Genomic DNA, 26,419 nt, shown 5'->3' with positions numbered 1-26,419 from the left:
AGGGTTTGATCATGATTCTGGAGTCATCCGCCGGCTGTTGTAAAGCAATCCTCTCATTTTTACTCACATTTTGCATCACACGTGGACCATCTGGGCCCCGCTGATCCAGTTCAGCAATATCCCATTGTACAAACCGGATTCCAAAAAAGTTGGGACACTAAACAAATTGTGAATAAAAACTGAATGCAATGATGTGGAGGTGCCAACTTCTAATATTTTATTCAGAATAGAACATAAATCACGGAACAAAAGTTTAAACTGAGAAAATGTACCATTTTAAGGGAAAAATATGTTGATTCAGAATTTCATGGTGTCAACAAATCCCAAAAAAGTTGGGACAAGGCCATTTTCACCACTGTGTGGCATCTCCCCTTCTTCTTACAACACTCAACAGACGTCTGGGGACCGAGGAGACCAGTTTCTCAAGTTAAGGAATAGGAATGCTCTCCCATTCTTGTCTAATACAGGCTTCTAACTGTTCAATCGTCTTGGGCCTTCTTTGTCGCACCTTCCTCTTTATGATGCGCCAAATGTTCTCTATAGGTGAAAGATCTGGACTGCAGACTGGCCATTTCAGTACCCGGATCCTTCTCCTACGCAGCCATGATGTTGTGATTGATGCAGAATGTGGTCTGGCATTATCTTGTTGAAAAATACAGGGTCTTCCCTGAAAGAGATGACGTCTGGATGGGAGCATATGTTGTTCTAGAACCTGAATATATTTTTCTGCATTGATGCTGCCTTTCCAGACATGCAAGTTGCCCATGCCACACGCACTCATGCAACCCCATACCATCAGAGATGCAGGCTTCTGAACTGAGCGTTGATAACAACTTGGGTTGTCCTTGTCCTCTTTGGTCCGGATGACATGGCGTCCCAGATTTCCAAAAAGAACTTCGAATTGTGACTCGTCTGACCACAGAACAGTCTTCCATTTTGCCACACTCCATTTTAAATGATCCCTGGCCCAGTGAAAACGCCTGAGCTTGTGGATCTTGCTTAGAAATGGCTTCTTCTTTGCACTGTAGAGTTTCAGCTGGCAACGGCGGATGGCACGGTGGATTGTGTTCACTGACAATGGTTTCTGGAAGTATTCCTGAGCCCATTCTGTGATTTCCTTTACAGTAGCATTCCTGTTTGTGGTGCAGTGCCGTTTAAGGGCCCGGAGATCACGGGCATCCAGTATGGTTTTATGGCCTTGACCCTTACGCACAGAGATTGTTCCAGATTCTCTGAATTTTCGGATGATGTTATGCACAATTGATGATGATAGATGCAAAATCTTTGCAATTTTTCGCTGGGTAACACCTTTCTGATATTGCTCCACTATCTTTCTGCGCAACATTGTGGGAATTGGTGATCCTCTACCCATCTTGGCTTCTGAGAGACACTGCCACTCTGAGAAGCTCTTTTTATACCCAATCATGTTGCCAATTGACCTAATTAGTGTTATTTGGTCTTCCAGCTCTTCGTTATGCTCAAATTTACTTTTTCCAGCCTCTTATTGCTACTTGTCCCAACTTTTTTGGGATTTGTTGACACCATGAAATTCTGAATCAACATATTTTTCCCTTAAAATGGTACATTTTCTCAGTTTAAACTTTTGTTCCGTGATTTATGTTCTATTCTGAATAAAATATTAGAAGTTGGCACCTCCACATCATTGCGTTCAGTTTTTATTCACAATTTGTTTAGTGTCCCAACTTTTTTGGAATCCGGTTTGTACATATTTGATATATGTCTCCACTGCTAGGTAGGTTGTAGGTGGCACAAACCTACTTAGACCAAACATCTGCTACGTAGACCAAACATCTGGGGAGTCATCATTTGGGTGTTCTGAATATCCTTGTCAGTACTCGCCATCTGTGAAAAATGAACTTTCAAGCGTAAAATGCGAAAAATACATATCCACATCCATATAAAACGGATCCTCAGGTGCAGTCAAACAAAAATGAAGTTCTTTCTCCAAAAGTGTCATTTGTGCATCAGTTAATTGAACAGAAGAAATATTACTGCCCACCTTGTGCTTCCTGCCCCTCTACATCTTGTGCGTGTTCTAAAAAAGTGCCAGCCATTTCCTGTCCCTGCACAGATGGTTGATGTGCATCATCTTTCTGTTCCATACTACGGGACCTACTAGTGGAACGTACATTCAATTTATAATTGCCACTGGAGCGATTCCATTGATAAACACACCCCTTTTCATAATCAACAGTATCCCGATCAAATTTATGTCTGTCTTGTTTCTCATTTTCCAATCTGTACTTTTCTAATTTCCCTTGCATATCAAGTTTAAGTTCAGTAAGCTCCTGCACTGAAAACTTGTGGATAGTTGGATCTCCACTTTCTCTAGCTCAGATTTAAAGGACAATGAAAGGTTAATATAAATTAAAAGTAAGTCTACAGGCATTCTTTTTAAGTACTTACTGCATATCTAAATTCCCAGATCCCTGCTTGCTTCTCTGAGATATGGTGCTGGCAGCCTACAGCAGTGTGAAGCCTACACTGACATCACTGACATCTCTCTGTCCTTCCTGTAGGCTGCCAGCAGCAGCCTTCCTATTCTCTGAGCATGTGTATAACTTGATCCTGTCTGCTGTTCTGAGCTACACATGCCCACCAGCCAATCAGAAGGGGATCTGGCAGAGGGGAGGGGGGAATGAAACACATGTGCAGTATGAAGCAAGGAGGGAAAGGAAGGGAGAATACCTTTTTAGAGATGGCTGCCTGTTCTAGAAAATGTGAAGTAAGTGTGACTGAGTAAATATTTGATTAGGTGAGCCAAAAGTGTGGCGTTTTTACTAAACAATAGGAGGACTATTGGGCAGTATGCTTTTTAACGTTTGACTTGCATTCTCCTTTAACCAAATCCAATTCCTTTCTAATAAACTCAATTGTCACAAAAAGTCATAATATCATAAGAGCATTTGTTAAGGATTTGTGTAAAACGCAGGCGAAAATCTTCATTACCTGCAAATAGTGTAGGTCACAGACCACGTAGGATTCTACTACTCACATAATACTCTGCTAGCGTCTCAGCGTGCAGCTCCAAGTCAATCACACGCAGGTGCAGATTCTCAGATTTCTTCTGTAGTTGTGAGGAGACCGGGACCCGGAGAAACTGTGCAGACTGTGCAAATGCACTAACGATCTTCCCCGCTTGTACCTCTGTGTAGCTGAAGCTCTCCCGGTCTGGGTGCGGTCCAGTTGCCATCTTTGGCCCCTACTCCAACTAGTTAAAGCTGCACGTGCACAATACTAGTTGGTAAAATATAAACACTTGTTTTATGTATTAGTACAGCACCCTGCAATAGAACAAAAACGTGGTGCACGTCCCCAACAGGTTCTGATGTCCTTGCATACAAAATAAGTTCAAGAATGGACAGCACACACTATAAAGTGCAAAACATATATTAAACTTTTTACTGCCAGCCGTTTTGGTCAAAGCGGAACTTGTATTGCCAGACAGTTTTTTACACTGTTTCACTTTAGGGGCCTTTCCTCGGGGGGACTTTTAGTTTACCCAGGAAAACAATATATTGTTTTTTTCAAAACAACCTAAGCTTTCAAAATATGGTAGAATTTTTGTGTAATTCCAATTCTGTAACAAGATATAGGCTTCTAAATGTCTAAAAATGCAAAAAAAATCAAATTTTACCTTAATATAAACACACATACTAGAAACAAAAATTATTTTATGCAGGAATATACAACTGATTTGGAAAGTCCCATGTCTCCTGAACGTGCCAATACCAAATATGTATAGTTTTATGGAGATTTCTCACTTGTATAGGTCAAAAACTCCCAGCAGTACACTACCAAATTTCCAAAGCACTGCTCCAGAAAGCTGCATACTTTAGATTTCAAGGACAAAAATTCCACTAACAGAAGGTTTATCCCAGAAAATTGTACATTTTTGAAAAGAACAGATTCTGGGGAATACCTGGGGAATAGGCACAACTGTCTGTCTACTCCAAACTATCAAGTCGCAATGCTTTCCTAAAGTTATTGGTTTTTATCAAAATTTGTGATTTTTTTAACAAATCGCTTCAAAGCTTCCAGTCTATAGTATCTTATCTCCTACAGGTCATAAAGTAACCAAATAAAACACCCTAGTATGTGGCATGTAGGGGCCCCAATGTGAACATACCCCCCCATATGATCTATCATTTCTGTCATTTCAGCTCCTGCAAAATCAACACATTTACATCATTATATGTGGGATAAAGCTAGTAAAAAGTACGCTCACCCCAGAAAGTCATATATTTTTGGAAAGTACACATTCCCCCGAATCTAAAATGGGTACCCATGTCTTTCTACTCCAAAGTACCAAGCCGCACAGCTTTTCTAAAATTAGCAATTTTGATGACATTTCCAAAAAGCCCCTCAAAGCTTCCAGTTTGCAGCATCTTATCTCCCACATAGCATTAGGTACCAAGATAAAACACCCTAAATTTGAACACCAGGGGTCCACTGAATAGTTTGATGCCCAATATGTACAGGTTTACCTAAGTATGTGGCATGTAGGGGCCCCAATGTGAACATACCCCCATATGATTAATCATTTCTGTTATTTCAGCTCCAGCGAAATCAACACATTTACATCATTTATGTGGGATAAAGCTAGTAAAAAGTACACTCACCCCAAAAAGCCATATATTTTTGGAAAGTACACATTCCCCCGAATCTAAAATGGGTACCCATGTCTTTCTACTCCAAAGTACCAAGCCACACAGGTTTTCTAAAATTAGCAATTTTGATGACATTTCCAAAAATCCCCTCAAAGCTTCCATATTGCAGCATCTTATCTCCCACATAGTGTTAGGTACCAAGATAAAACACCCTAAATTTGAACGCCAGGGGTCCTCTGAACAGTTTGATGCCCAATATGTATAGGTTTACCTAAGTATGTGGCATGTAGGGGCCCCAATGGGAATATACCCCCATATGATCTATCATTTCAGCTCCTGCAAAATCAACACATTTACATCCTTTATGTGGGATAATGCTACAAAAAAGTACACTCACCCAGAAAGTCATATATTTTTGGAAAGTACACATCCCCCCGAATCTATAATGGGTAAACATTTCTTTTTGCTCCAAAGTACCAAGCTGCAAAGCTTTTCTAAGTTTGCAGATTTATATGACATTTAGAAAATCACATAAAAATGTTGCAATTTGCCGCATTTATCTCTCACAATTCCTTGATAAAGATCAGATAAAGGCAAATCACCCCAACTGAACAGTTTGATGCCCAATATGCATAGATATACCCAAGTCTGCGGTATGTACTGAACCCAAAATGAAAATAGCGCATATGGATTTCTTGCCTGCCAACTCAGCTTTTGCACACAGAGCCCCCTGTCAGTGTATTATGTGCCAAAACTTCCCCTAACTATACAGATCCCCCACAAAACCATATATTTTTGGAAAGTACACATTCTGACAAATCCAACAAGCGTAAAGAGTCCTTTCTACACCAAAGTACCAACCTGCAGAGCTTTCCTAAAGTTATTGATTTTTATGACATTTCAGAAAATCGCTTAAAAATGTTGCAATTTGCCGCATTTATTTCTTGCGTACAAAGGCAAGTCACCCCAAATAGGAACACCAGAGGCCTACTGAACAGTTTGATGCCCAATATGCATAGATATACCAAAGTCTGCGGTATATACTGACCCCAAAATGAAAATAGCGCATATGGATTTCTCGCCTGCCAACTCAGCTTTTGCACACTGAGACCCCTGACAGCGTATTATGTGCAGTAACCCCCCCTAACTATACAGAGACCCCCAGAAAACCATATATTTTTGGAAAGTACACATTCTGATGAATTCAAAATAGGCAAAGTTATTTCTGTACACCAAAGTTACACCTGGCAAAGCTACGCTAAAAACAGATTAGGAACAGTTATACAGGAATAAAATGCGATAAAACCACAAAAATTGTGCAAATCAGTGAAACAACAAAATAAGTCACATGACAGTGTAATTAGTGGTCAGAATATCTGATCCAATAGTCACGCTGTCAAAATAAACAGTTTTTAGGTAAAAGAAACTAAAAACAAAGTGGTAAAATGAAAAAAAAACAAAAAAACAAAAAACCCAAAGTGTTTGTGTATACATGTGTGTACATGTGTAAAAGTTGTGTGATAGTGTGTGTGTATATGATTGTAAATAAGTGTATAAAAGTGTGAAAAATGAAAAAAAAAACTGCTAAATTGTGTGCTGTAAGTGTGTGTAAATGTATGTAAGTGTGTGTAAATGTATGTAAGTGTGTATAAATGTATGTAAGTGTGTGTGTAAGTGTGTAAATGCAAAAAAAAAAAACCTTACCTGTCCTGAAGACCCGATCCTCCATGCTGCAGTGGGCCAGCGCTGGGGGAGAGACAGGAAGCAGGAAGCAGCAGACACAATGCGATCACGTCTGCTGCTTCCAGGAGGGTCCTGCGCCGATTGAGTCACACTGACCCTCATGACAGCCCCCCTGGCTAGTTGCCTACTTTCCCCTATAAGGATGATACATCTTCTGTGGAATCAATTGTGCATAAATTTGCATCATAAGCAAAAACAGATGTATTGCAGATTTGTCAATTGCAGCATATATTTGCACTTTGCACACTGCATGGGGCTTTATAAAATTACTTATAATCTTTGTATTTATGTGGAACAGTTGAAGATACAGTTTAATATAATCCAGTACCTGGATATTCACATTTAGAACTATTTTCCGAAAATTAAGAGATGAGCACAATGGTTTTGTATACAGGTTTAGCATAAGAAAGGCAAGTGTAGATGTGAGCCTCCCTGGCAAGGGTACAATAATCTATTCTTGGAGAACTGTCAGTTTCTAGTTGCTGTTTCATGCTTTTTCTGATGTTTTCATACCATTAAAACTAACAGGCCCTATTACCATCTTCCACAATGAAGGCCGTCTTGACAGGGCATGCATTTTAACAATGTAATTGTAGCATACAAAATCTACAAAAATGGTTTCCCGGATAAACCATTTAAACTGGCTGACTTCAGTGTTATATGAAGAATGGGATGTTGATACTTAGAAAACATTAGGGCAAAATTACAGTCCCATGCCAACGAATTTTTATTTTAAACTATCTCAAATCATTTATTTTCCTAATAGTCACTTGATGCAAAAGCCTTTGTCATGGAATATATGTTTTCAGTATTAAAATAATACTGAAGTATGTACATTTCAAGATTTCCCTTAATGTATAAAACTGAATAGAAGTGTAATTCCCTTCATTAAAAGGGAACAATCATGAAAAATGTTTTTATAAAATTGAAAATATAAAGTCTAGAAAAACTTTTGAAAATGTTGCACCATTACAAAGTTATGGCTAATTATTAAAGCAGCCTCCCATCTACCATCCTCCAGAATCTCTGGCTCCCTAGTCAGTGTCAGTGACACAGAACTGTGCGAGTGACAGAGCAGAGCTAAGGCTAATGTCAAACGTGGCGTCTGGTGTATTTTTTCGGCAAGCTGAAAATTGCTTGCCGAAAATAGCACCATCTGCCTCCTACCTGTGCCTGCACCCGAATGAGATACACTCGCGTGCAGGCACATGTAGCCAAAATACGCATAAAAAGACGAGACTGCATTCTCTCGCATTTTTATGCAGATAAAGTTTGCTGAAAATATACACCAGGTGCCTCATCTGACATTAGCCTAAAGCTAATTTGCTGTGACATGTCATGAGGCCACATCCCTCAACAGCAAACAAGTGCAAAGGTAAAGTAAAGGAATGGAACCAGGCTGGGTTCTGATGAAGCTGCATTTGTATATATAACAGTAAAGCAACTTATTGTTAATATCCTTTATATCCTCATATCCACAGCACTTCAGGCTCTTTTGCATTTGAGTTTTGTGCTGCTCACCTGCAGACTTAGATCAGCTGACTGTCACCCTCCTGCAATTTACACACAATACAAATCTTACTTCAATAGCCAAATATAGGTGTAACAAAAAAGTGTATATACCAGTGACAATGACACATTAATTGCAATATTACAGACCTCTGCAATCAGGCAACTGTGTGTAAAGGCACATAGACTCCTGTATGTTGCATTCAGAGACACCTCTCTATGTCTTTCGGTCACAGCTCTCCTGTAGATTGACTAGCCAGGCTGTCAGGCTTCTTGATTGGCCAGTTGAGTCTAATCAGGCCCACCTGGTCAGTCTGTAGCATTTACTTTGCTATAGCCAGTCCATGTATTCTTAAGAAATGGACATATATTCTGTTATTGATTAGCTTGCATATGTATAAAGAGTGACTACAATGTTATTGCACAAACAGTAGCACAAGTTAAATGGATGCCCTAAAGTTATTGTTAAGTACAATTCCCACATGAGCTGCCAGCTCACTTGGCATGAATGTTTCAAATTGCTGGACCCTTGTGCTAAATAACTGGATCGCTGCTGCTCAAAAAAGCAAATGATATGTGGCTTCTTTCATGATTTTCTGATAAATAACCAAGAAATAAGGTAATGTAAGGGTTAATTATGTTGAATTTTTAGACTTTCTTCAAAGTCTTTTCCAGGTTTTCTATCAGATAGGAAAGATGGGAAGGTGTGGTTGAACTTGATGAATAGTTGGACCACTCCCACTCCTCTCTGCTTGAAACACAAGCTGTCTGTCAGAACTGAGCCAAGTTAAGCAGATTTCCATTCACAATACTTCCCCTTTAATTGTTATGAATGATAATACACAGTTTTCATTTACAGAGAATAGGTATGGGACCTGTTATCCAGAATGCTCAGAACCTGGGGTTTTCCAGATAAGGGGGTCTTTCAATAATTTGGATCACCATACTTACAAAAAATTATTTAAAAATGAAAGATCCCAATAGGATTGTTTTGTCTCCAATAATAATTCATTAAATCTTAGTTAGGATCAAATACAAGGTACTGTTTTATTATTACAGAGAAAAGGGAAATATATTCTAAAATGTGAATTACTTGATTAAAATACAGTCTATGAGAGATGTCTGTTCTGTAATTTGGAGCTTTGTGGATAATAGGTTTCTGGATAACATATCCCATACATCTACAACATACATTTAAAGGCTTTTATTTTTCTAGAAGTCGCAATATGTCTCTTCCAATATACTTAGAGCCCACTGCTGCTGACTAGGAAAGGCTTGTTGTCCTTGTTCAACTTATCTATTACTGTGATCAGAAAACAGCGGAGAACAAGATTTTGAGATCTCAGATAACCAGAATTACAGTTCAGCAGATGTTTTAAGTGCCACTATAAACACCAAATGATATATGAAGTAGTGTATCTAAAATGCAACACTATTTTTTAATACTGGTGTTTGTCATGTTTAGCAATTTCATGACTACTGGGCAGATTTATGCTTGAGCCTTTTTGCTTATGCAATCATAAAGGAAACCTTCTTTGTGTTAAGGAACTCACACAGGCTTTTTGGGGGAAAAAAACTCCTTAGCTGAGGTATCTTTCCCTAAGTGGGCTTTCTTAAATAAAAAGTTTGGCAGCTTTAAGATTCCAACTTTTTTCTTATTTAAGAAAGCCTGCATGGGAAAAAATTCTAACGAGTTTTTTTTTTCCCCAACCCTGTGTGAAATCCCTAACTCACATGGGGTCTCCTTTATGATTGCCCCCAGGTATCTTGTTAATTCAACATTTATAGTGCTGGGGAAACATAAATATCAATTCCCCTTCTAAAAGGGGTCCTTGGGGATTAAGTGCATTAAATGAATTATGCAAAATGTGTTATAGGTCTATTTATTCACAATTCATCATAAGTTACACATGTGCATGTACACCTGATGAGGTCTTCCCCAAAACCTGTGTGGTTTTCCTTGCACTCAGTTAATAAAACACATAGGGCTCTGTTCAGCCTTAGACTGGGCCAGTGAGGCACTGGAAAACCTGGGGGGCCCTCCAAGCCCAGGCCCACTGCTTACCCTGCCACGAGATAGGGATGCAGTGGGCACTAGTGATGGGCGAAATGTTTCACCAGGCATGGATTCGCGGCGAATTTCCGCGTTTCGCCATTGGCGGATTGTTTCGCGAAATGGATGAAAAAATTCGCCGCGGAAAAATTCGCCGCACGTCCAAAAATTGTCGCCGGCGTCAAAAAAGAATTGTCGCGGGCGTCAAAAGAATAGGCGCGCGTCAAAAGAATAGCCGCGCGACGAAATAATAGCCGTGCGACGAAATAATAGCCGTGCGACGAAATAATAGCCGTGCGACGAAATAATAGCCGCGGGCGACGAAACAATAGCCGCGCGACAAAGTCATAGCCGCGCGACGAAATAATAGCCGCGTGCGACAAAACAATAGCCGCGCGACAAAATAATAGCCGCGGGCGACGAAACAATAGCCGCGGGCGACGAAACAATAGCCGCGCGACAAAATAATAGCTGCGTGCGATGAAACAATAGCCGCGCGACAAAATAATAGCCGCGGGCGACAATTTTTCGGCGAAGCGAAATGGAACAGATTCGCTCATCACTAGTGGGCACAGGCAGTGGCAAGGTAAATTAGAAATTACATTGTGAAGCTGGTAGGTTCATGTTGGGGGGTGGGCTTGTTGGTGGATTTGTGACAATGTGGGGGCTTCCATGGCTGGGATGGGGGCCCCTTTAGGTGGCAGACCAGGTGGGACACTGACAAACCAGTCTGGCTCTATTGCGCTCACTAAAAAAATTCTGTGCTTGGAAAAGCTTTAAGGCACGGTGAGCACCAGTGCTTTATGGTAAATGTCACAGTGTGCACAAGAAAGCATTATATTTTGAAGTAACTCAAACATCCCATAAGAATCGCATTACAAAACCTGCTTGAAAATGATTCTCCATTTTTATAAGCTTTCAAGAGTCTGTGATGAAACATTCAGTACCAACCAATAATCATATTATATGAAATAAAGAAATACTGTAACTTCATTTTCTCGGCAGCGTGCTTTGGAATATTATAATAGGAGTTCAATAATTTATAACTCTATATGGTTTTTAAGTGTTGAACACAACAAAACAATATATTTGCCATTTTAAAATATGTTGCTGGTTGTGCTGTTCATTTTATCACAGTTGCTGCAACAACAAAAAAATAGCTTCAAAGTAAGTTTAACTACAGTAAACATACACAAGTTAAAGCTGGGAAACAGCTGGGAACAGTTGCAGTGAGCTGAAAAGGTAAAGTAGCTAAAAGCCTTCAGGCAACACGAAATTGGCTGACCAGATCACATGAAATATAGGGACTCCTCTAATAAATACATGTTTCAGGGCAACAGTTCAGCCTGCTAGCTGGATTTTTTAGATGTGTCCTTCAATTTTCAGGTGAACTGGTCACCCTAGAGTAGAACGATTTACACCAGAAAATGGTGATCCCTAAAATCATCTATAGGAAAAGAACCAACAAATATGCCTCCTTAGTACTAGACCTCTAGTATTTTTTTAAGACTAGAGTTTACCCAAGGATAGAGGGGTTCTTAAAAAGGAGGTTACACAATGCAAACATGTCATTTAACATTTTATTTATTTAGTCTTCTAACTGAAAGATACATTTACATGCATCACCATCACCTTCAGTAAACAGTGTGTATCTAGGAGACATAGGGTAGTGGATGCTGGCTACACAAGGCACATTTTGTGTTTTTGCTTTAGGGCTCTGGTACACGGGGAGATTAGTCGCCCGCGGCAAAACTCCCTGCTCGCGGGCGACTAATCTCCGCGAGTTGCCTTCCCCCTGCCATCCCACCGGCGAACATGTAAGTCGCGGCGGGATGGCAGACCGCGGCCGGCGCCGATGTTCGCCGCCAAATCGGCGAAAGACTCGCGAGGGCTCCCGAAATCGCCCCGCCGCGTCTGCCATCCCGCCGGCCTACTTACATTTTGCCGGTGGAATGGGCAGGGGGAAGGCAACTCGGGGAGATTAGTCGCCCGCGAGCAGGGAGTTTTTCCGCGGGCGACTAATCTCCCCGTGTACCAGAGCCCTTACCTGCGAGTTTTTGGTGGCAAGCACAACCCTAACATTGTAAATGGAGGCAGTGTTTCCAGCTATTCCTAGGCCATGTTTATCATTAAGAATGATAAGGTACTCTGGAAAGGCCTTGATTGAGTCATTTATGAAAGTACACTCCAAAGGCCTGTCTTTGCATAATACATTGCTATAGTGGACCTTCAACTTATCACTAGTAGTGGAGATAACTCTCTTGATACCACCTTGGTTGCCGGTTCATAAAACACTAATTAGTCCTTAAAAACCCTGCATACAACTCTATTTATAAATGTATAGCTTTTATAAAAATAAAAGCGTGATTGATGCATGTTGGTGCAATATAGCATAACAGATGCTTTCCTATGTGGAAAATGAATAGAGCTGCAGGGTTCATTGAAGATGATGAATGCCTGTTCCTACTTTCTCTGGCAGCACACTATAGAAACTGCAGTTAATTATGTCTGCAAGCTGAAAGGCATTGATAATAGTATATTTTCATTAGGACCCGATATAGAATACACAAACCACTTCTTTGCAGTAAACTAGATCAAGATAGCCAGATATGATTCTGCAGCTTTATTTCTGGCAACATTCGTAGCCAAAGGGATCCATTGTTTCTATAGATTTTCATATATAATTAAATGGACCTCTCAGCAGCATCTCTGTATTATTTCTTGCATGTTTATTTCATATGGGTGCCTCCATGACACCTGCAGGTAACTGAAGAGTTATTATTCAGATAAACAGCTAGCATACTTATGTATGTGTTGCTGTAGGATTACTGATTATTTTTGTAAGCTATAGAGAGCAGAAGACTAAAGATCCTTACATTATGCCACAGAGAGTTATCTTTTAAAAAATTCTTGCAATTTTTCTGGCACTAGTTAGTGTCTCCCTCAGAGTCTAACTACAGCTTAAGAACAGAAGAAATACAAAAGTTCACTTGCTTGTTTTGTTCTAGAAATACTACCCAAGCAATATTACAACCAATTTCATAGGTTCAGATGCATTTTCACTAAAAAGTAGATCTAAAGTTATTGCAGAAGATACATGTAACCTTAAATGAGTCTGTCTCCTGCTGTTTTTTTTTTTCTATCCTTTGATTCACTACTCTTCTGAACATTTCCATTCTGCCAAATATAATAATTATGCACCTTTCTAATTCACAGTCTGTGGACAATCTAAACCTGTGATTATTCTTATTTACTTTTGTATTGATTTCCATTTTAGGATGCGTCGGCCAAAAGGTTACTAAAATGCTGTCTGAATACAGATAGTTTTATACTTTGTTGATTAATACAGAGTCGCTTATTATTCTTACTCTGCCAGGAATGATCATATTGGGTCAGTTGAAAGTTGAAACAAAATCTACTGTTGCAAGGAATGTATTAAGAAAAAATAGAGCACTAAGCAGCATAAGTGATTATAGGCTCCTTCCCATAGCAAATGAAGTGTCTCTCTCTCTTTTTTTTGCACCAGCAGTTCTGCAGCAGAATGCTAAAAACATATTTTTGTTAACCCCTGGCACCTCATAGTAATGATGGGAAGGACCCCAGGTGGATGGTTAAAGTGTAAAGGTTTTAATTCAGTCCTTAACTCAATGCCAAAATCATTTTTACTTTAAAGGAGAAGTAACCCCCCCCCCCCGATGCCTTGCATCAACCCCCCCTCACCTCTAACTTTCTCGCATAGCCTATAACTTTGAAAAGTGGCCCTATAAAAAAAACCCCAACCCAGCACAGCAGTGTACCTAGGCGCCATCTTCCAATCTTTAGAAAATGTTTCGGGTCTAATGGACTCTGCTTGAGCATGTGCAGATTGCCAGTCCACAGTGGGCTACCAAATTACCAATCTCAGTCCTTACTGGTCACCCTAGGAATTTTTTTCATGCTTGCATTGCTCCCAAAATTTTGTATATTTAAATGTTGCTAATAGGTAAAAAAGGTTGGGGACTCCTGCAATATTGTATCTATAGTTAGAAAGAAGAGATGTTTTTTTTTAAATATTTGTAAGCAAACAAATTTTTTGGCCCAATCAAACAACCAATTGTGTGCTATGTATCCAGTCAAGTGGAAATCCCAAACGATAAGATTGCAAGCAAGTGCAGGTCCAGCCACATCCTAATCAGCTGATGATGCCCTACACATACTGATGGAGGTCAATGACCAACAGTAATATTAAATAAAGACATATCTAATTGAATCACACACATTTTTTTATATTTTTAAACCTTTATGAAGTTTAATTGGCTTCCTCCTTGTCTTACAGCAGAATCTTACTAAATAATTGATGTTCTGCTGCCTTATATCAAAAGATGTGAGGTGTAACTGCGCTTTCAAAAGAACATATTAAAAAGAAATCTAGATAAATACATATTCACAGCAGGAATAATTCTATTTTTAAGTAATCAAAGGGCTTGGAATTGCACATAAATTCTAGACCATTACAAAGGATAAGGCTATTTAATTCACACAGTGTGCATACTTTATATCTTTTCTGAAGGTTACTACAGAAGATTATCTTTCATAGAAGACATGAAAATGATATATTTTAGGATTGGTGTTTTTATAAACTAAAATATACTAAAACAGAGTCAAAGACGTGAACAGCTTTAAAACTGCATATCCTAACAATTCTATTTGCTGGGAGATATTAGAATTTTGTGTCATGTAATAATATAAATATAATTACACTGATATTACAATGGCAAACAGTCAGCATAAAGATTTTATAATAAACTACATTGAATAACAGTTGCACCTGCTATGTCTTCAGGACAACTAAAGGCCATCATGAATGAGCTATTGAAGGTATGTTCTCATGGGTTGTAACACAAAATGCAGCTGTTAATATAACAGATAAGCCCACAAAAGGGCCTATATGCACAGCTTAAATCTGCCACTTTATGGCCATGTATGGCCACTTAATTCGAGCAATACCCTGTAGCTGAAATACTACACTCTTCAGATTAAAATTTATAACTTGTTTGGTTAGCATCTATGAAACATTTAAAGGCCCCCATACACGGGCCGATAGAAGCTGCCGATATCGGTCCCTTGGACCGATTCGGCAGATAATCGGCCCGTGTATGGGAAGAAACGAGCGGCCTGGCCGACCGATATCTGGCCTGAAATTGCCCAGATATCGATCGGCCAGGTTAGAAAATCCAGTCGGATCGGGGACCGCATCGGCTCGTTGATGCGGTCCCTGAACCGACTGCCCATGGCCGCAAATGTTTTGTTTTTTTTTTTTTTTTAAAGCAACTTGCTACCCGATATCGCCCACCCGTAGGTGGGGATATCGGGTAAAGATCCGCTCGCTTGGCGACATCACCAAGCGAGCAGATCTTATAGTGTATGGGGACCTTAAGGCTCAGTTTAGGCAAAGTTTACCTAATTGATCAACCCTATTCTATATTTACCTAACTTTTCAATCATATAGTGCAGTATACAGTATGTATAATTTCCTTTGCTTAGTTTTACCTAACCTAGATGAATGGTATAGGATCCCTTTTCCAAAAACCCATCATCCAGAAAGCTCCAAATTATGGGATAGCCATCTCCCATAGAGTCTATTTTAAACAAATAATTCTATTTTTTCTTTTTGAACTTGATGTTAACTAAGCTCTGTGAATCCATATTGGTGGCAAAACAACCCTATTGGGTTTATTTAAGGTTTAAATTATTTTTAGTGGACTTAAAGAATGGAAATGACATTTCATTATAATTTGCTATATAGTGACCCTTATTGCAGCTTTCCCTATCAATATAGCCAAGACACCAAGTGGGCCTCCTGCATTAAAAAAAAACTATCAATAGTGATCTATATTTTTCCCTTTGAAATTCTGCACACACCCTGCCCTTTCTCTTTACTTTGTGATCTTCATCTCTACTTCTTACCTTTTTCCTTCTGTTCACGCATTCCATTTCACTCTTCTATTCACTTTCACAGGATTAATATATCAGAAATGTTATCTATTTAGACTGGATAGGTTTTACCACAGGCAGGCTATTGCTTTCTGAAAGAAACATTTTTTTCCTACCTCAACTCCTTACAAAGTGATAAACAAAACTCTAAGGTGACATTGTATTAAGGTTTGGATGATGGAAATATTATTGAAAATTTTGTCCTGTGCAACCTGGTTATTATCCTTGCAAAAGTGGTAATAAGGAGTGCTGTGTTACCAGCATAGTGTAAATCCAACCATACTTCCTTTTGCTAAATAACTACTTGGCCTATTTATCAAACTATATTGCATTACAATAACCTTAAGAAATAAAAAGGATTTTGTGTTTGTTTTTTCATTTTCAGTATCTACTCTTTAATTTTCCATTGAAGGCAAGCTTTAATATGACTTATATGTTTATTTAATTATTATTATTGTTTTTCATATCATTATTTCATTGTTGCAAATATTCTTCACATAGCTTTCTAAAAGTCATAAATAAAAAGAACAGATAGTTACGCTGACATCTTTGTTGCAGGTTTTTATATAATCATCTTTTTTTGTCATGTAATAGTTTTAAAATTAAAAGTGTTATTATGTGGAATATTTAGTCACATTCCATTCGGAGAAATGTATTATGCCATTAAAAACTCTATTAGCTGGAAATGAACATGTAGTTCAGTTTTTTAGTGGGATTGAATATCATTACTTTAACAATTTATTATTTATTATTTCTACTTTCACTGGTTATTGAATATTTTAGACCTGGCATCTCGAGCTGGTGTGGTGGTTAAGGGGCTGGGAACAGCCCTCAAAGTAATGAAACTAATTTGTATGTATTTCCCCACACTGCTAAAGGCTCCAAAAATATCATTATTATTTAAGAGAATAATAAAACCAAGAAATATTGTCAGATAACTGGCCCTTTACATCTTGAAGGTTGGAAAGCTGTGTTATAATACATTATTGTCGTGCATTTATTAAAAAATTACATTTGGGCACACATATCTGTTCATATTAAATAAAGTAACAGTTGTATTTGTTTTCATGCCCATTTTAATTTGTCATGGAGTGCTTTAAAGTTCAACATGGAAAAAAAAAACATTAAATAAAAACTGCCCAATCTACAGTTATACAAAAAAGACGGGGATTGATCAGTGCACATTCCCTGGTCCCCTGTTTCATAAGTAAATTATCTATGCTAGTGCATGTATTTACAAAAAACAGGGGTTTTTAGTTACAAAATTATGATTTTGTCAAGAAAGGCTACTGTGCACGGGAGTGCCAGCCTTTGAAAAATATGACCAGAGGTAAATAGATAGGACCACCATACGGGGTTTACCTTGACGTGGTATGGTGGCTTACCAATCTTATGATCATAATTTTGTAACTAAAAAACACTGTTTTTTGTAAACACATGCACTAGCATAGATAATTTACTTATAAAACAGGGGGCCAGGGAATGTGCATTGATCAATACCTCTCTCTTTTTTGTATGCTTGTAGTTAATTTGGCCAGATCAGTTACACTTCCATTGTATTTGTATATTCTATTTAGCCTTGGAGTGCTCCCACAACCCCCTTCTGTGTACCAATCTACAGTTACTCCATAATAAAACCTATGTGTGCTGAGGTGGTTAATGATGAGAATGTGAGTTTACAAAATATATAAGTTTTGCAAAAGGTGCTTATTAAAGGATTTATACACCTATAGCAACATGGGTAGTGCCATTAAAGGAACAGTAACACCAAAAAATGGAAGTGTATAAAAGTAACTAAAATATAATGTGCTGCTGCCCTGCACTGGTAAAAGTTGTGTGTTTACTTCAGAAAGTCTACTATAGTTTATATAAATAAGCTGCTATGTAGCCATGGAGGCAGCCATTCAAAGGAGAAAAGGCACAGGCACATAGCAGATAACAGATAAAACACTATTGTATTCTACAGAACTTATCTGTTATCTGCTATGTAACCTGTGCCTTTTCTCCTTTTTTCCAGCTTGAATGGCTGCCCCCGCGGCTACACAGCAGCTTATTATATAAATTATAGTAGTGTTACTGTAGCAAACACACCAATTTTACCAGGGCAGGGCAACAGTGCATTATATTTTTATTACTTTAAAGCTCTTTCATTTTTTAGTGTTACTGTTCCTTTAAAGGAGAAGGAAAGGTAAAAACTAAGTAAGCTTTATCAGAAAGGTCTATGTAAATACAGCCATAAGATTCACAGAAATGCTGCACTGAGTCCTCTGTCAAAAGATCTCTGTTTTCCTGTGCCAGAGACACGCAGCTCTCTCCTCTCTCCCCTCTCCTGCTCCCCCCTCCCTCAAGAATGCTAAGAACTCCCCCACCCCCAGGAATCTGAATCTAAGCCAATCAGCAGGCAGCTTCCTCATAGTCTTACTAACTGAGCATGTTCTATTATGAGAACTTTCTTTACAGAGCTCAGCGTTTTTTTCTTCCTGTTTGGCTTCTGATCATCTGAACAGGTGAAATATGGGGAGACTTAAGGGCACTATTGAGACAACTGAAGGTATGCCTGCAGCTTGAGATTAACTCTTTATTAGCCTTTCCTTCTCCTTTAAGAATTGTTGTAAAGATACTTACTAGGCTAATGTTCATTCATGCAGCTTGATATATAATGTCTGCAATGATGCAAAATCACACACAGGGCGTCAGCTTTGGGTTCTCTAATTAAATGAGAAACAATGGAAAGGAATCAAATCCTTTCTATCTTATCTTACACCAGTAATGAAAGCAAACAAGTTGCAATTAAAATTCAGTCCCTGTATAAAATGTATAATGAAGTAATAGAATTATTTTGCCTAATTTTGTCTATATGAATTTTGTGGTCACAGCTTTATTAAACCACCGCCTAATGGTTTAAAATGTAGTGGTGATAGCAACTTTCCCTTTCTTGTTAAAGTATACAAACTAATTTAGTGTGCATTCCTGCAGTTGGATGTTCAACATCTGCAATGATACGTAATCACACACAGTGCATCTCAAACGATGCCAGCAAGTTGCATTAGCTTCACTGCAACTTGTTTACATGCTAACATCTGTACCAATATGGCATATGTTTTTATTGCATTTTCCTTCTTTATTTAGAACAGTGCTGTCCAACTTCTGCAGTGCCGAGGGCCGGAATTTCTCTCGCATACATGGTGGAGGGCCGCTAATGGAAGCCAGTTTTGGCCACTCCCCATATTAAACCACACCCACTTCAAACCACACCCATTTTATCACAATGGTCGCTGCAGCGATATCAACCATCATTCATATGTTAAAGAATTATATTACGTCATATTAAGACATACCCTTAAATCCATATGCCTCCTCCTCCCCTGTGGATAGCACAGCAAGGTTTACCTCCCACAGGCAGCATAGGGTAGGCAGAGTATGGCACACACAGGCAGCACTCTGCCTGTCCTATGCTGCCTGTGTGTGCCATACTCTGCCTATCCTATGCTGCCTGTGGGTGCCATACCCTCCCTGCCCTATGCTGCCTATGTGCCATACTCTGCCTACCCTATGCTGCCTATACACATACAATGTCTGAGGTGTGAAGAGGTGAACAATGTGGGTGATTACAGCCTGAGCCTGAGGTGTGAACACTGCAGGGGGTGAACAATGCAGAGATTAAAAGGTGTGAACACAGGGGATTACATTTTTAAACAATACAGAGGGATTACAGCCTGAATCTGAGGTGATAACCATGCAGGGGGCCAGTACTGATACTATTTAAAGCTAGCACAAAATTAAGCCATCTAAGCAGTCAGACAGGTGGGGGGCCACACAGAGGGGGGTCGAGGGCCGCATGCGGCCCGCGGGCCGCCAGTTGGACAGCACTAATTTAGAAGATAGATTTAGATAGATAGAAATCATTGTGTTTTTACCTAGAAAATGTATGTTTTTGATTATAATTTTTTTGTATTAATTCTGGATTAAAGATTTAGAAATATTTCACTAAACGGCAGCTTTAAGGGAACTGGCCATTATGCATTGTTTACTACCGTATATATTTCATGCAGTCTTTTTAAGATGGTGTCAGCTGTTTAGTTAGAACTGGATTGTGTAAGATTAACGTAGAGTATGGAATGGAGCATAGAATGAAAAGTTATGCTAAGGTTCATATGCCAGTGGTGAAAACAATGACAAGTTCTCTTTTTGTTAAGATTAAAGAAGCAAGAAGACATTAAAAAGGAGAAAGCAGAAAACTAGCAAACATTTGAGATAAAACAAGAGAGTCGCTAGACCTAGAGAAGGACAGGGTCCTATAAACCACCTAAACAGCATTTAATTTATTGTTTCATCATTTAAATAAAAACAAAAGTTATTTTGATGCTGCAGAATGTACTGTTTCATTTAGAAATCAGTCAACAACCTTAACTCTTTGATTTGTTAGCACAAGCGCTATTGGAATCTACCTACTGAAATTAATTTTCTTGTTATTCTAGTTATTCATGTGCATGACTCCTGTGCAGTGTCGGACTGGGACCCCAGGGGCCCACCAGAAAACCTTAGACCATGGGCCAACTCTCCAACCATTTTAATCCTTTCCTTACTAAACCACTTTATTCTCCAAGTCTCTTTTATTTCCATGATAGCATCTATTCCCATTTATCCTCTTTGTTCCCATTCAGAAATAGGGAATGATCATGTAGGCCAAATGGTTAGGAGCAGTAGGGCCCACTGACCCCTGGGCCCACCGGGAGTTTTCCTGGTATCCTGGTGGGCCAGTCCGACACTGCTCCTGTGTGTTATGTCTTAAACTTAGAGAGTGATATAAATTTATTTAATTTTCATTTTTTTTATCAAGTCTTCTGATTTAGATGCCAAGAATGAAAATTTTCAGTTAGCCTGTTTCAGAGCTATGATTGATATCACCTGCCTAGCAACACTGGTTCCCAAGCTGAAACACCTCTCAATCAATGAGCTTTTGGACAATTTTATATTTAGAATATGGGTTTGATCCTAATGCATGGGTCACAAACACATAAACACAACAAATTAAATTGATGCTTTATTTGACAATTTAAGGTTTATCATTTTAAGTACAAGGCAGTCAAAAATGTTAACAAAACATTATGACTGGGGAGGATCATAGACATCATTGGGAGGTAGATTTTGAAAATGATTAGACTGTATCTTTGACACTTAGCTCTATGAAATCTTTAACCCTTTAAGTGCCAGCCGAATTCGTCATTTCGGTTCCCCCCAGTGCCAGACGTTTTTTAAGCATTTTGTACTCATTCACTTTAACAATGTTTTTTGGTAGGAAAACCTCCACGAAACTAGGGAAATTATATATCGTTTTTTTCGTCACTAATTGGGCTTCGACATACATACCAAATTTTATAACTTTTCTGGAGATATGATGTGTATTTTGGGTGAAATATGTAAAAAAAAAATAAAATTATGAAAAATTTCTGTATATTTTGAGGTTTTTTTCCATAGAAAAGTTAATTTTACTCACTTTTTTTTATTGTTTGTAAAAGCCCTGATACTCCCAATTCCAACGATACCAAATATGTGGTGGTACCCCACAGTTCCTGTCCAGAAGTAACCCCCAAACTAAGGCAATACTTAGTACAATATCACACCAGAACAAAGCAGAAAAGCGCTTGTAACAGTTAATGCAGTATAACTCATATGTAAATCTAAAATATCCCCTCATGTTTGGTATCTTTAGAAACTACAGACCTTCAGGTTTCTAGGTGCAATGTAGTTTTCACTCAAAAGCCAAATACCTTTTGTCAGTGCATTGTGAAATTTGGAACTTTTTATGACATTTTTTTTTTTTTCTAAAACGTAAACTTGGACGCATGATCAAATGTGGATTTGACAAAAAAAAATCTCATAAAAATTTTCTAACAAAGGCATATTTGAAAGACAAACTTCTCCTGAATAAAATGATGCCCCATATGTATGGGTGCACATAAAGACATGGGCACCAAACACTCCAAAGCAGGGGCAATGCACAAGGGCAATTACAGCTAAAAATGTGGGGGCTGCGCTCTATGTGCACTTCCTGCAGTTTTTCAGTGTTAACCCCCCCTACCTGTGAAATAACCCCCACAAACTATATATTTCTGAAAAGTGCACACCTTCAGCTATTCAGAGACACCACTCTTCTCTTTCTACATGGAAAATTGTGGCCGCAGTCCCTTGCAGAAGTAAGCGCTTTGGTCAGAAATCAAGGAAAAACCAGATAAAAAACCTAGATTTCTCCCCAAAATCTCCATGGCAACTACCAAAAACTTACTAACCATCAATCTGCAAGTTCCCCTGAATAAAACGATACCCCATATGTATGGGTGCACATAAAGACGTGGCCACCAAATGCCCCAAACGGGCAATGCATAAGGGCAATTTCAGTTGAAATTTTGGGGGCTGCGCTCTATGTGCACTACCTGCAGTTTTTCAGTGTTAACCCCCCCTACCTGTGAGATAACCCCCACAATCTATATATTTACGAAAAGTGCACACCTTCAGCTATTCAGAGACACCACTCTTCTCTTTCTATATGGAAAATTGTGGCCACAGTCCCTTGCAGAAGTCAGCGCTTTGGTCAGAAATCAAGGAAAAACCAGATACAAACCTAGATTTCTCCCCAAAATCTCCATGGCAACTACCAAAAACTTACTAAACCTCAATTTGCAAGTTCCCCTGAATAAAACGATACCCCATATGTATGGGTGCACATAAAGACGTGGCCACCAAATGCCCCAAAACAGGGGCAATGCATAAGGGCAATTTCAGTTGAAATTTTGGGGGCTGCGCTCTATGTGCACTACCTGCAGTTTTTCAGTGTTAACCCCCCCTACCTGTAAGATAACCCCCACAATCTATATATTTACGAAAAGTGCACACCTTCAGCTATTCAGAGACACCACTCTTCTCTTTCTACATGGAAAATTGTGGCCGCAGTCCCTTGCAGAAGTTAGCGCTTTGGTCAGAAATCAAGGAAAAACTAGATACAAACCTAGATTTCTCCCCAAAATCTCCATGGCAACTACCAAAAACTTACTAAACCTCAATTTGCAAGTTCCCTTGAATAAAACGATACCCCATATGTATGGGTGCACATAAAGACGTGGCCACCAAATGCCCCCAAACAGGGGCAATGCATAAGGGGGGGCTGTGCTCTATCTGCAGTTATTTAGTCTAAACACACCCATAACCTGTGAAATAACCCCCGCAAACTATATATTTCTGAAAAGTGCACACCTTCAGCTATTCAGAGACGCCACTCTCCTCTTTCTACATGGAAAATTGTGGCCGCAGTCCCTTGCAGAAGTTAGCGCTTTGGTCAGAAATCAAGGAAAAACCAGATACAAACCTAGATTTCTCCCCAAAATCTCCATGGCAACTACCAAAAACTTACTAACCATCAATCTGCAAGTTCCCCTGAATAAAACGATACCCCATATGTATGGGTGCACATAAAGACGTGGCCACCAAATGCCCCAAAACAGGGGCAATGCATAAGGGCAATTTCAGTTGAAATTTTGGGGGCTGCGCTCTATGTGCACTACCTGCAGTTTTTCAGTGTTAACCCCCCCTACCTGTGGAATAACCCCCACAATCTATATATTTACGAAAAGTGCACACCTTCAGCTATTCAGAGACACCACTCTTCTCTTTCTACATGGAAAATTGTGGCTGCAGTCCCTTGCAGAAGTCAGCGCTTTGGTCAGAAATCAAGGAAAAACCAGATACAACCCTAGATTTTGGTCAGAAATCAAGGAAAAACCAGATAAAAAACCTAGATTTCTCCCCAAAATCTCCATGGCAACTACCAAAAACTTACTAAACCTCAATTTGCAAGTTCCCCTGAATAAAACGATACCCCATATGTATGGGTGCACATAAAGACGTGGCCACCAAATGCCCCAAACAGGGGCAATGCATAAGGGCAATTTCAGTTGAAATTTTGGGGGCTGCGCTCTATGTGCACTACCTGCAGTTTTTCAGTGTTAACCCCCCCTACCTGTGAGATAACCCCCACAATCTATATATTTACGAAAAGTGCACACCTTCAGCTATTCAGAGACGCCACTCTTCTCTTTCTACATGGAAAATTGCGGCCGTAGTCCCTTGCAGAAGTCAGCGCTTTGGTCAGAAATCAAGGAAAAACCAGATACAAACCTAGATTTTGGTCAGAAATCAAGGAAAAACCAGATAAAAAACCTAGATTTCTCCCCAAAATCTCCATGGCAACTACCAAAAACTTACTAAACCTCAATTTGCAAGTTCCCCTGAATAAAACGATACCCCATATGTATGGGTGCACATAAAGACGTGGCCACCAAATGCCCCCAAACAGGGGCAATGCATAAGGGCAATTTCAGTTGAAATTTTGGGGGCTGCGCTCTATGTGCACTACCTGCAGTTTTTCAGTGTTAACCCCCCTACCTGTGAGATAACCCCCACAATCTATATATTTACGAAAAGTGCACACCTTCAGCTATTCAGAGACGCCACTCTTCTCTTTCTACATGGAAAATTGTGGCCGCAGTCCCTTGCAGAAGTCAGCGCTTTGGTCAGAAATCAAGGAAAAAACAGATACAAACCTAGATTTTGGTCAGAAATCAAGGAAAAACCAGATAAAAAACCTAGATTTCTCCCCAAAATCTCCATGGCAACTACCAAAAACTTAATAACCATCAATCTGCAAGTTCCCCTGAATAAAACGATACCTATGTCTGGTTGCACATAAGTACATGGCCGCCAAACCTGAAAATGCATAATATTGGGGCTGCACTCTATGCACCCCTTTTTTTTTGCCTGCACCCGAATGAATGGGATACGCTCGGGTGCAGGCACATGTAGCCGATATACGCATGAAAACGCGTGAGAATGCAAAGTCTCGCGTTTTCATGCGTATATCGGCTACACGTGCCTGCACCCGAGCGTATCCCATTCATTCGGGTGCAGGAACAAGTAGCAGGCGTAGGGCTGAATTTTCGGCAAGCGTTTTTCCACTTGCTGAAAAAATCAGCCCTACGCCTCGTGTGGCATCAGCCTAACCCTTGGCAATAGAAACTACCAGAACAATCTTAGCACCTCTGGACCTTTCTAGAACAACTGAAATCAAATGGAATAAAACCACTAAAAGCAATCAAAGAACAATAGTTGCAATGAAATCGGTAAGAGCCCTGGATCCACCAATGTCACTGCAAAAGCAACCTTTTTGGGGGCACTAAACACACAATAAAGAACAATGCAAAGATAAAACACCGTAAAATCCAATAAAACCACCTAAACCAACAGAAGAACAATAATTGCAATGAAATCGGTGGTCAGAGCCCTGGATCCACCAACGTCACTGCAAATTCAGCACCAAATAGCAATAAAAAAAGTTACAGTGCAATAGAATAATTCAAAAACAGAAATCAATTATGAAAATGCCAAAAAAACACTAAAATGCAACCAAATAAATCAGATAATTATAGAGCAAGATCAGAAATAAAGTTTTAGTAAAAAAAAAGACTGCCAAAGAAAGCAAAGAAAGAAAGAAAAGAAAAGAAAGAAAGAAAAAAAAAAAGTGTAAGTGTAAGGGGCTGATTTACTTACCCACGAACGGGTCGAATGGAGTCCGATTGCGTTTTTTTCGTAATGATCGGTACTTTGCGATTTTTTCGTGTGTTTTGCGATTTTTTCGGATTCTTTCCGAATTTTTCGGATCCAATACGATTTTTGCGTAAAAACGCGAGTTTTCCTATCCATTACGAAAGTTGCGTAAAAAGTTGCGCATTTTGCGTAGCGTTAAAACTTACGCGAAAAGTTGCGCATTTTTCGTAGCGTTAAAACTTAACGCTACGAAAAATGCGCAACTTTTCGCGTAAGTTTTAACGCTACGAAAAATGCGCAACTTTTTACGCAACTTTCGTAATGGATACGAAAAACTCGTGTTTTTACGCAAAAATCGTATTGGTAACGAAAAATTCGTACAGAATCCGAAAAAATCGCAAAACATACGAAAAAGTCACAAAATGTTCGTTTTCAAGTCGGAACTTTTCCAATTCGGGTCGGATTCATGGGTTAGTAAATCAGCCCCTAAGTGTGTGTGTAAGTGTCTGTGTGTGCTTGGGAAAGTTGTAAATAAGTGTATATGTGTACAAAAGTGTAATAATGACAAAGATAGAAGAAAAAATGCAAAAAAAAAAAAAAAATTTTTTAGACAGTTGAGATAGAAATAAGCAAAATAAACAGTGGTAGAGAGTTGTAGTTCAGCTTACCCAAGGCAGGCAGACGATCAGGGGCGATCAGGGGCGATCAATCCAGCAGGAAGGCAGCAGGGGAGCTCCATCTTGTCCGAAGTGCGCAGCAGGAGTGAGGAGCCGACAGTAGGCGGCGCTATTTAAAGGGACAGCAGTGGACACGTCATCAACGCGTGTCCACTGCTGTCATTGGCTGGCGACGCGATCGGTGCGGCTGGGGGACCCGGATCGGTGAGTATGTTCTTCATTGCTCGTTGCCTAGG

The 26,419-nt window shown here is 39.4% G+C and overlaps 1 protein-coding gene across 1 annotated transcript in view; it reads right to left on the bottom strand.

The window, feature by feature from the left end:
* Window positions 1-3,228, bottom strand: part of caln1 (calneuron 1) — a 188,931-nt gene extending 185,703 nt beyond the window's left edge. The window contains exon 1 of the mRNA XM_031896970.1: window positions 3,017-3,228. The gene's annotated coding sequence lies outside the window, so the exon portion shown is untranslated. The remainder of the gene's footprint in view (window positions 1-3,016) is intronic.
* Window positions 3,229-26,419: the final 23,191 nt, after the last annotated feature.

The sequence above is a fragment of the Xenopus tropicalis genome, chromosome 2 (assembly GCF_000004195.4).
Source record: "Xenopus tropicalis strain Nigerian chromosome 2, UCB_Xtro_10.0, whole genome shotgun sequence".
NCBI lineage: Eukaryota > Metazoa > Chordata > Amphibia > Anura > Pipidae > Xenopus > Xenopus tropicalis.
This window is presented reverse-complemented; position numbering and strand designations above follow the sequence as displayed.